This window comes from Peromyscus californicus, unplaced genomic scaffold (assembly GCF_007827085.1).
Source record: "Peromyscus californicus insignis strain IS unplaced genomic scaffold, ASM782708v3 Scaffold_15__1_contigs__length_86483966, whole genome shotgun sequence".
NCBI classification, from domain to species: domain Eukaryota; kingdom Metazoa; phylum Chordata; class Mammalia; order Rodentia; family Cricetidae; genus Peromyscus; species Peromyscus californicus.
In genome coordinates this window covers 41197095-41205779 of record NW_026294447.1, presented here as the reverse complement: position 1 = coordinate 41205779, position 8685 = coordinate 41197095, and the positions used below count along the sequence as shown (strand labels likewise).

Below are 8685 nucleotides of genomic sequence, written 5' to 3'. Positions count from 1 at the left end.
GAAATATGGGTTAATTTAAGTGTAAGAGTTAGCTAGTAACAAGCCTGAGCTACTGGCAGAACATTTGGAAGTAATATTAAGCCTCTGAGTCCATTATTTGAGGAAACGGCTGCCAGGTATTTGGGAACAGGTGGATAGAAGAGAAACATCCAATTACAAATTGGAGCCAGTGTTTCTTAAGGTTCAAACCCATGAAAGGCTCTTCCAAAGAGAACCCTTGGGAAGTTTGGGTTCACATTCTTCCTAGTTGTGGATTTTGACTTAGCTCCTGATGGCATTTGTTTGCTTTTCTTTCTTTCTTTCTTTCTTTCTCTCTCTCTCTCTCTCTCTCTCTCTCTCTCTCTCTCTCTCTCTCTCTCTCTCTTTTGCTTCTTTTCTGTAAGCCAAGTGTGTTGGTTAGTTACATTTCTCAATGTTGTGATAAAAATACCTGGAAAGAAGCAACTTAAGGAAGAGAAGGTTTACTTCGGCTTATAGATCACGGGGGTGCATACCATCATGGCAGGGAAGATAGTTCACGGGGGTGCACACCATCATGGCAGGGAAGATAGTTCACGGGGGTGCACACCATCATGGCAGGGAAGATAGTTCACGGGGGTGCACACCATCATGGCAGGGAAGATAGTTCACGGGGTGCACACCATCATGGCAGGGAAGATAGTTCACGGGGGTGCACACCATCATGGCAGGGAAGATAGATCACGGGGGTGCACACTATCATGGCAGGGAAGATAGATCACGGGGGTGCACACCATCATGGCAGGGAAGGCACAGAGGTAGGAGCGGGAGCTCAGCTCACTACATTCATCCACAGTCAGGAAGTCCAATAGGAACAGAAAGTAGAACTAAGCTATACAATCTGTTTCAGGGACTCCCTCTTAAAGGTTCCACAGCCTTTCCAAACAGTACCACCACGTGGGAGCCACGTTCAAACACACGAGCCTGTTGGAGACACTACATATTCAAACCACAACATCAGCTGAGTCTATCACATCTCCCTACACCTCCACTGTCTGAGTGATCCCCTAACCACAGGGGGGATCACCTCCAACTCCTTGCCCCCTGGGACTTAGCTAACACCCATTCTTGCCCATCCATGATCTCAATTTAAGAATTAAGCTGAGAGGCCCCCTAATGTCATGTGGCTCAGGCAGAAGGAAGACATCCATGGGGCAGCCCGGGTCCTCACGGTCCAGCCTGCCTGAAGCATCCACATGCCTGGCCAGTGCTTTGTGGCACCAGGCAGTACTGTGCCAATATGATGAGCAAGTATATGGTGGAGAAATGGGGCAGAAAGAGAGGCAGAATTTTTCACGTGCTGTGGTAAGAAGTAGTTCTGAAGAATTGAGAGCTGTGAGGAATGGGCTGATATTGGTGGCTTGTTTACCATCCGGGACCAGGATGACATCTGGCCCTGGGCTGCTGCCTATGGCCATATCTAGGTCTGTGACAGCCAGGGGTCTATGTTGACATCCATGACCCATGTTGCCACCAAGGCCACAAGGATGCCCAGGGTGTGGGCCACCACCTGTGGCCATTCTTGTGTCCAAGGGCCATGCTGCTGTTGATCAGAGTGACCTGTCCACTGGGGGACATGATGACATCCAAGCCTGTGCTGCTGCTGGGGGCTATGTCTGTGACCATGGCCCTGCAGCAGCCAGGGTCTGTGTTGATGTCCACGGCTTCAGTAACCACACCACTGAAAGCCATGCGGATGACCAGGTCAAACACCTGAGTCCATGTTGGTCTCCAAGAGCCATGCTTTCACCAGGGCCATGCTAATCTGGATGGCATGTGCTGCCACCTGAGGCCATAGTGACATTGGGTCCATGGCCTTACCATAGCCAGAATCTGGGTTGATATCCATGACACCTGATACCACCTAAGGCCATGAAAATACCTGGGGTCAGGGCTGTCACCTAAGGCCAGGTGGGGAATCTTTGGGTCATGCTGCAGCCAGAGACACACAGATCTGAGTGGCCTGCACTGCCACAAGGTGTCATGGTGATGCCCAGGCCTGAGCTGCAGCTGAGAGTGATATCTCAGTCTATGGCCCTACTGCAGCCAAGGTCTGTGTTGATGTCTGTGGCTCATGATACACCACCAAAGGCTATGCCGATGCCAGAGTTCTGGGCCACCACCTGGAGTCATGTTGGTGTCTGAGTGCCACACTGCCCCTAGAGGTAAAAACCTATCAGAGTGACCTATGCTGCCATCTGAGCCATGGTGACATCTGAGCCCGGGCTGCTGCCAGGGACCATGTCTGGGTCCGTGGTCCTATCACAGTTGAGGTCTGTGATGTCTGTTGCCTGTGGTGCTACCAAAGGCCACATGAATGCCCAGGGTCTAGGCTGCATCCTGTGGCCATGTTGGTGTCTGAGGGCCTCACTGCCATGGGGACCATGCCAATCTGAATGTTGTGTGCAGCCACACAGGGCCAGGCCTGGACTGCTGTCATGGGCCACGTCTGGGTCTGTGGCCCAATAGCAGCCAGGGTCTGGGCTGATGTCCATGACTCGTGTTACCACAGGGGGTCATAGGAACCATACATGGTAAAATCCAAGGGCCATAATGAGCCAGCCCTGTCCCTAACTGGCCCAGGATAGTTCTGGTCCTGCCACTCAATGAATACTACAGCAGGAGAGCAGGTGCTTCCCCAGCCCCATGGAAGAGCTGGCCTCAGAACTTGGGAGAGATGGTCCCACCCCTCACCACAGGCATGGGAAAGCGGCCCCAGTGGCATGGGCCTTGGAGAGATGGCTCTGCCCCTCCTCTGAGGGGATGGTTCCAATGGCCAGGACCAAGCAGCTCAGCTAACACCCAAACCCACATCCTGGGCCTTGGGTTGGCCCACTCTAACAGCTGCCCCATCTATGACCTGCTGGAGTGCTTGAAGGGACTGGTCCTGCGGAACAATAACTGCAGGATCTCACAACTTGGGGCAACAGTAGGATACCCGAGAGGAGTTTCAGTGAGGGTCCAGCGATGATGATATGCCAGAGGCCTTGAACCAGACCAACGACTCATTGCAATGAACATTTTCCAGATGGGGCTGATTGGACAAAAGGGTATACTGTGTGACACACCGCAGCTCCCAATACCACTAAGACGAAGGAAGAGGTGTTGGAAAGGTGGAGGAGCAAGGTGGGTTTTTTGTTTGCTTACTTGCCTGATTTGCTTTGTTTTGTTTTGTTTTTAACTAATTTTAGGGAGGCATACTACAGGGGTGGATACGGAGGGACTGGGAGGTGAGAAGGATTAGGGTGCATGATGTGAAATTTCCAAAGAATCAATAAAGAATTATATTATTTTTAAAAAAAAATAGAATTAATCTGGAAGCCACAGTGATGATGACCTAAGTTCCTGGCACTCACCTCAGCTTCTCTCTCTCTCTCTCTCTCTCTCTCTCTCTCTCTCTCTCTCTCTCTCTCTCTCTCTCTCTGTCTTTCTCTCTGTATGTCTTTCTGTGTGTCTTTATCTCTGTGTGTCTTTCTCTTTGTGTTTCTCTCTGTGTCTTTCTCTCTTTGTGTCTTTCTCTGTGTGTGTCTTTCTCTGTGTGTGTCTTTCTCTCTATGTGTCTTTCTGTGTGTCTTTATCTCTGTGTGTCTTTCTCTTTGTGTGTCTCTGTGTGTCTTTCTCTTTGTGTGTCTCTGTGTGTCTTTCTCTCTGTGTGTCTTTCTCTCTGTGTCTTTCTCTGTGTGTGTCTTTCTCTCTGTGACTTTCTCTCTGTGTGTCTTTCTCTCTGTGTCTTTCTCTCTGTGTGTCTGTCTGTCTTTCTCTTTGTGTGTCTTTCTCTCTGTGTGTCTTTCTCTCTATGTGTCTTTCTGTGTGTCTTTATCTCTGTGTGTCTTTCTCTTTGTGTGTCTCTGTGTGTCTTTCTCTCTGTGTGTCTTTCTCTCTGTGTCTTTCTCTGTGTGTGTCTTTCTCTCTGTCTGTCTTTCTCTTTGTGTGTCTTTCTCTCTGTGTCTTTCTCTCTGTGTCTTTCTCTCTGTGTGTCTTTCCCTCTGTCTGTCTTTCTCTTTGTGTGTCTCTCTGTGTCTTTCTCTCTGGGTGTCTTTCTCTCTGTGTCTTTCTCTCTGTCTGTCTTTCTCTTTGTGTGTCTTTCTCTCTGTGTCTTTCTCTCTGTGTCTTTCTCTGTGTGTGTCTTTCTCTCTGTGTCTTTCTCTGTGTGTGTGTCTTTCTCTCTGTCTGTCTTTCTCTTTGTGTGTCTTTCTCTCTGTGTCTTTCTCTCTGTGTCTTTCTCTCTGTGTCTTTCTCTCTGTGGGTCATTCTCCCTCTCCCTCCCTCTGCTTCCATGCTCAACTTCTTCCCCATTTTCCCCAAGGACGGGCTTCTGCACTGGTGCTTCCATGTGTGACTTGTGCCACTTGTTAATGCATTCATTACTAACATACTATTGAAGGAACAAGAAAGTAACAATTCCTTCTCCTATGAGGCTCTCACACTCAGCTATAAACTGAACAACCAGTTTGAGCTAGTGTGAAATTGGTTTTCATAAGATCCTAGAACTGACATACATAGACAAATAGTATGTTCTAACTACTTCGACAAGTACCACACGGTTCCAACAAAAAAGAGCTTAAGGCCACTGCATGACACTTTGGGTTTGTAAAATGCCTTTCAGCAACTCCTTCGCCAAGCAGAGGTGAGCAATAAAATCTCTGGTCTCTTTACCATGAAGAAATTTAAAGATTATCAAAGGACTGTAAAGCCTGTGAGATCCATGAATGAAACAAGAGAGGAAGGAAAGCCCAAGGAAACATCAAAGAATTAAAAAAAGCACCAGGGAAGACATGAAGAAAGGCTCTGATGATCATTTGGCTACCAACCAAGCATGCCCCTGCAGGTCTAAGAACTGAGTACAACTTTCCAGAAGAGGAGAAGTTCAACCAGAAGCATGGGAGAGATGTGGACAAATCCACCCAGTCACAAAGTCAGATGTTCCAAAAGAGAAAGGCAAACACTCTTGGATATGGAAGTAGGTGGCTGTGTAAGCAAAGAAGTCCTGGATTATAGCATTCCCACCACCAGTGGGACCCCAGATGCTGCCCTATCTGAAGATATTGACTTGATTCTAGGCACCGGGCCTGCTTGGCAGCTTCAAGCCCTGAACAGCAGCAATTCAGAAGATGAAGGGTCCATTCAAAACTCCCAACCTTAGTGCTACCAAGGGAATTCTGGGTGGCAGGTTTGGGATGCCAAAGGACCTTGTGGGTTCCAAGAGCTTAAATCCAGAAGACATGGGTTCTCTCTTTAGATGTGTGATCATCTCATCACTAGGAATGTAGGCACAGACATTGCTGTCCAGCTGGGTGAATCTGTTGTCAGCAAGTTGGAAGGGACAGTGATGGGGATGTTCAGCATCGTGACTTCCGCAATCCAGCAGGTTCTCCAGGCACAGCATCACATAGGCATGCTCTGGAATATCATGGCTATATGACATTGCCAGCACCCTTATGTTGTCACCTTCTGTGGTGGTATTAAGAGAGCAGAGAAGTCTACTAATCTTGCCAAGATTTCCTGCTGGCTTTGGAGAGTAGTTTTATCACCCTCATTGCTCCTATGATCCAGCTCTACATACACACACCTGCTATGGGACTGCCCTGCACTGCCCTCCAGAGCTATGATGACCTCATCATCAGTGCAGTTGTTTGAAAAGGGCTATGGCAAGAAAGCCAATGCCCTTACACATAGCTCAGGATTTTATGTAGCACTATGGGACAAGACGGGCTACATACAAGATCATGGTCCTTAATGACTTCCCTGTCCAAATTCATTACTGCTGATACACCTTAGGTGGTACTGTTTATGGAGATGGCTTTAGTGGGCAGTGAAGTCAAGGTGAGGTAATATATTGTGTACCCTAATAAACTTGCCTGAGGAACAGAGGACAGAGCCAGTCACTAGATTAGACATAGAGGTCAGGTAGTGGTGGCACACACCTTTAATCCTAGCACTTGAGATCTCATGCCTTTGCTTGGAAGCACACAGGCCTTTAATCCCAGGAAGTAATATGGCAGGGCAGAGAAAGGTATATAAGGCATGAGGAAACAGGAACTCAAACTCTCTCTCTCTTTAGGCTGAGGATTTTGTAGAGGTAAGAACTAGTGGCTCACTGTTCTGCTTCTCTGATCTTTCAGCTTTCACCCTCATATCTGGCTCTGGGTTTTTATTAAAAGACCATCTAAGATTCGAACAACACCAAGGGCCACAACCAAGTTTAACACAGTCTTGGTTGACCATTCTTTGACTCAAACGTCTTGCCTCATTGATGGTACTGTCATTAACAAATTTGACATAATTGATGACAAGTTGAAAGCTTCTATTGTTATAATATACATCCACTATCATCTGTGGACACGTAAATCTACACAGTCTTAATAGTAAGGCCATAGTGGCCACTCTCATACAAATCTCATACAGCTCATGCCTAATACCAAATTGCTGCCTCCCCCTTTTCCTATATCTAGAATGTACTGTGCAGCACGTGAACAACTTGTCTTTGGTGTCTCTCTACAGAGGCTTACAGCTCTTTCTAGCCCCACTCCTTGATCAGCCCATCTGCTACCTGCCAAGGGGAATGAATCATGGTCTTGTCACTGCAGACTCTTTCTGCCTACTCATTCAGTTTCCTACTTCTGATCAATGGTTAGAAGATGAACTTTGCTAATTAGTGTGAATACAAAGCCATCTGACCTTAGAAGCAGATTGAAGTCCTAGTCCCATTAAGTTAAGAGATTCCCAAAGGCCCCTCTGAATCTTGACTAGCACCTCTCACTAGAATACACAGGTCCCAGGACCAGGATGGCAGGTACCTCACTCTGGCAGTGTATGGTGGTCTGTTCTTAATAGTTGCAAATTCTAAATCAGATGATGACCTCCACCCATTGTTGCCCAAAGCATCAGCTAGGCCTTGTCATGAATGGGTCAAAGGTGAGCTCCCCACTTCCCTATGAAACAAAGAATGCTGAGATATACTGTTGCATTGAGCTTCTCAGTCATTTAATTCTTCATTTCTCTCAGAATCCAGACATGAACTTTGGATGTCCACCTTTCTGGGAGAAAGCCAGTCATTAGAAGGATTTCTTTCACCCCTCACCCTTGACCTCCTAAACAGAATCTGGCTTTTCCTCATCCCTCTCTCCTACTGTTCCTATTGTTAGAACTTGTCTTGTAGCTTCGTATTACAGATGTGCTATTACTGCAATAAATAGAGGGCTAGTGCCCAGAAAAATATATAGTGTATATAAGAAAATGAGTTTCAAATACTGCCTTTTGGGTTTTAGGAAGAAAAAAAAACAAAGAATTAATCCAGCTCCCCTTTACTTCCAATGAGGAATATCAGGTTCTGCTTCCTTCTTAACTCCCTCCCAGTCAACATCTCCAGGAATCTCCCACAGCCTCGTCAAACTCTATCAAGCTGTTCTTTCAAAAGGAGTGAAACTTATTTTTAATACCAGAGATTGCAAGATTCCTGCAAGGTAAAGGATTCTGGAATTGAGGCTGGAGAGGGGACTCAGTGGCTAAGAGCACATGCTGCCCTTCCAGAGGACTCAAGTTTGATTCCCAGCACCCACATCAGGAGGCTCACAACCACCTGTAACTCCAGTTCTAGGGGATCTGGAGCCCTCTTTAGGCAGCAGCAAGCAGAGCTATCGGACAGCAGAAGTAAGGCTGATATTTTTATCTGATTCCAATCTCTTACTTCTTAGTAGATTCTGAACCCAGGGGGAAAATGGAATTTATTATCTTGTCTAAGCCTTAACAAAGAAAACAAATATTAAATGGATAATATAATACATTATTCAAATTAACTATAAATTGGCATTATAATGGGGAATGTAACAGGAAAATGATTGTTCATTTGAGGGTGGATATTTTTAAGTTACATGCAGACTTTGAGCTATAAAGAAAGTTCTCTGGCAGAAGAATATAAGCATTCCTCACTTGACCAAAATTCATATACGATTTTAGGGTTCAGGGCCTTGATGCGGCTTTTGTACTTTTACTGGTGGTGGTGTTTTTAACCTATACATTTTTGACTACTATCTTATGAATGTTTTATTTAACTAATTGTGGGAGTCCAGCTCCAACCTGCTCCTACCTTTCAAAGAGTTCTTGGGTGGAGGAGACAGGACTGAGGAAATATTAAGTAGAAACATAGAAAGAGATGATAAGAAAGACAGAGACACAGGGTAGATTGGGGTTGGGGGGGCTGGGTCAATATCCAACTGCCCAGAGCTTTATTCAAAAGGGCTTTTTATAATATGCCAAGGGGAGAGGCAAAAGTCCTCCCCCTTGTAAGATCAAAGCACACTGTACAGCCAAGTGTAGACCCTTTCAAACACCTGATAAAAACGCCTCTGGCCAAATCATTCCATTATGCAGCCCTGCTGGGTAAAGGAAGCCCAGGTTCTCTGACCCTGAGTAAGGTCTCACTAGGAAGCCTCTGTGGCCCACCACGACTAATGATTCTTCGAATTGAAGAACTAAGATGAATTAACACTCAACTCTAAGTCTATCCTTTGACCCGTATAGTTCTGATTCTAGGTGAAGTGCTGCCCTAACTCAAGCAAAAGAGGATTAATCCTACAGGGTGTACAGGAACCTGCAAATGTCACAAGTGGACTGAATACCCTTCACCACTAACACCACCTGAGTTTGAAAATGATTCTGCCCATTTCT

General features: G+C 46.3%; 1 pseudogene; it reads left to right on the top strand.

Annotated features, from left to right (window-relative positions):
- Positions 1 to 4294: 4294 nt before the first annotated feature.
- On the top strand, positions 4295 to 5566 carry LOC128110622 (signal recognition particle receptor subunit alpha-like; annotated as a pseudogene).
- The last annotated feature ends 3119 nt before the right edge of the window (positions 5567 to 8685 follow it).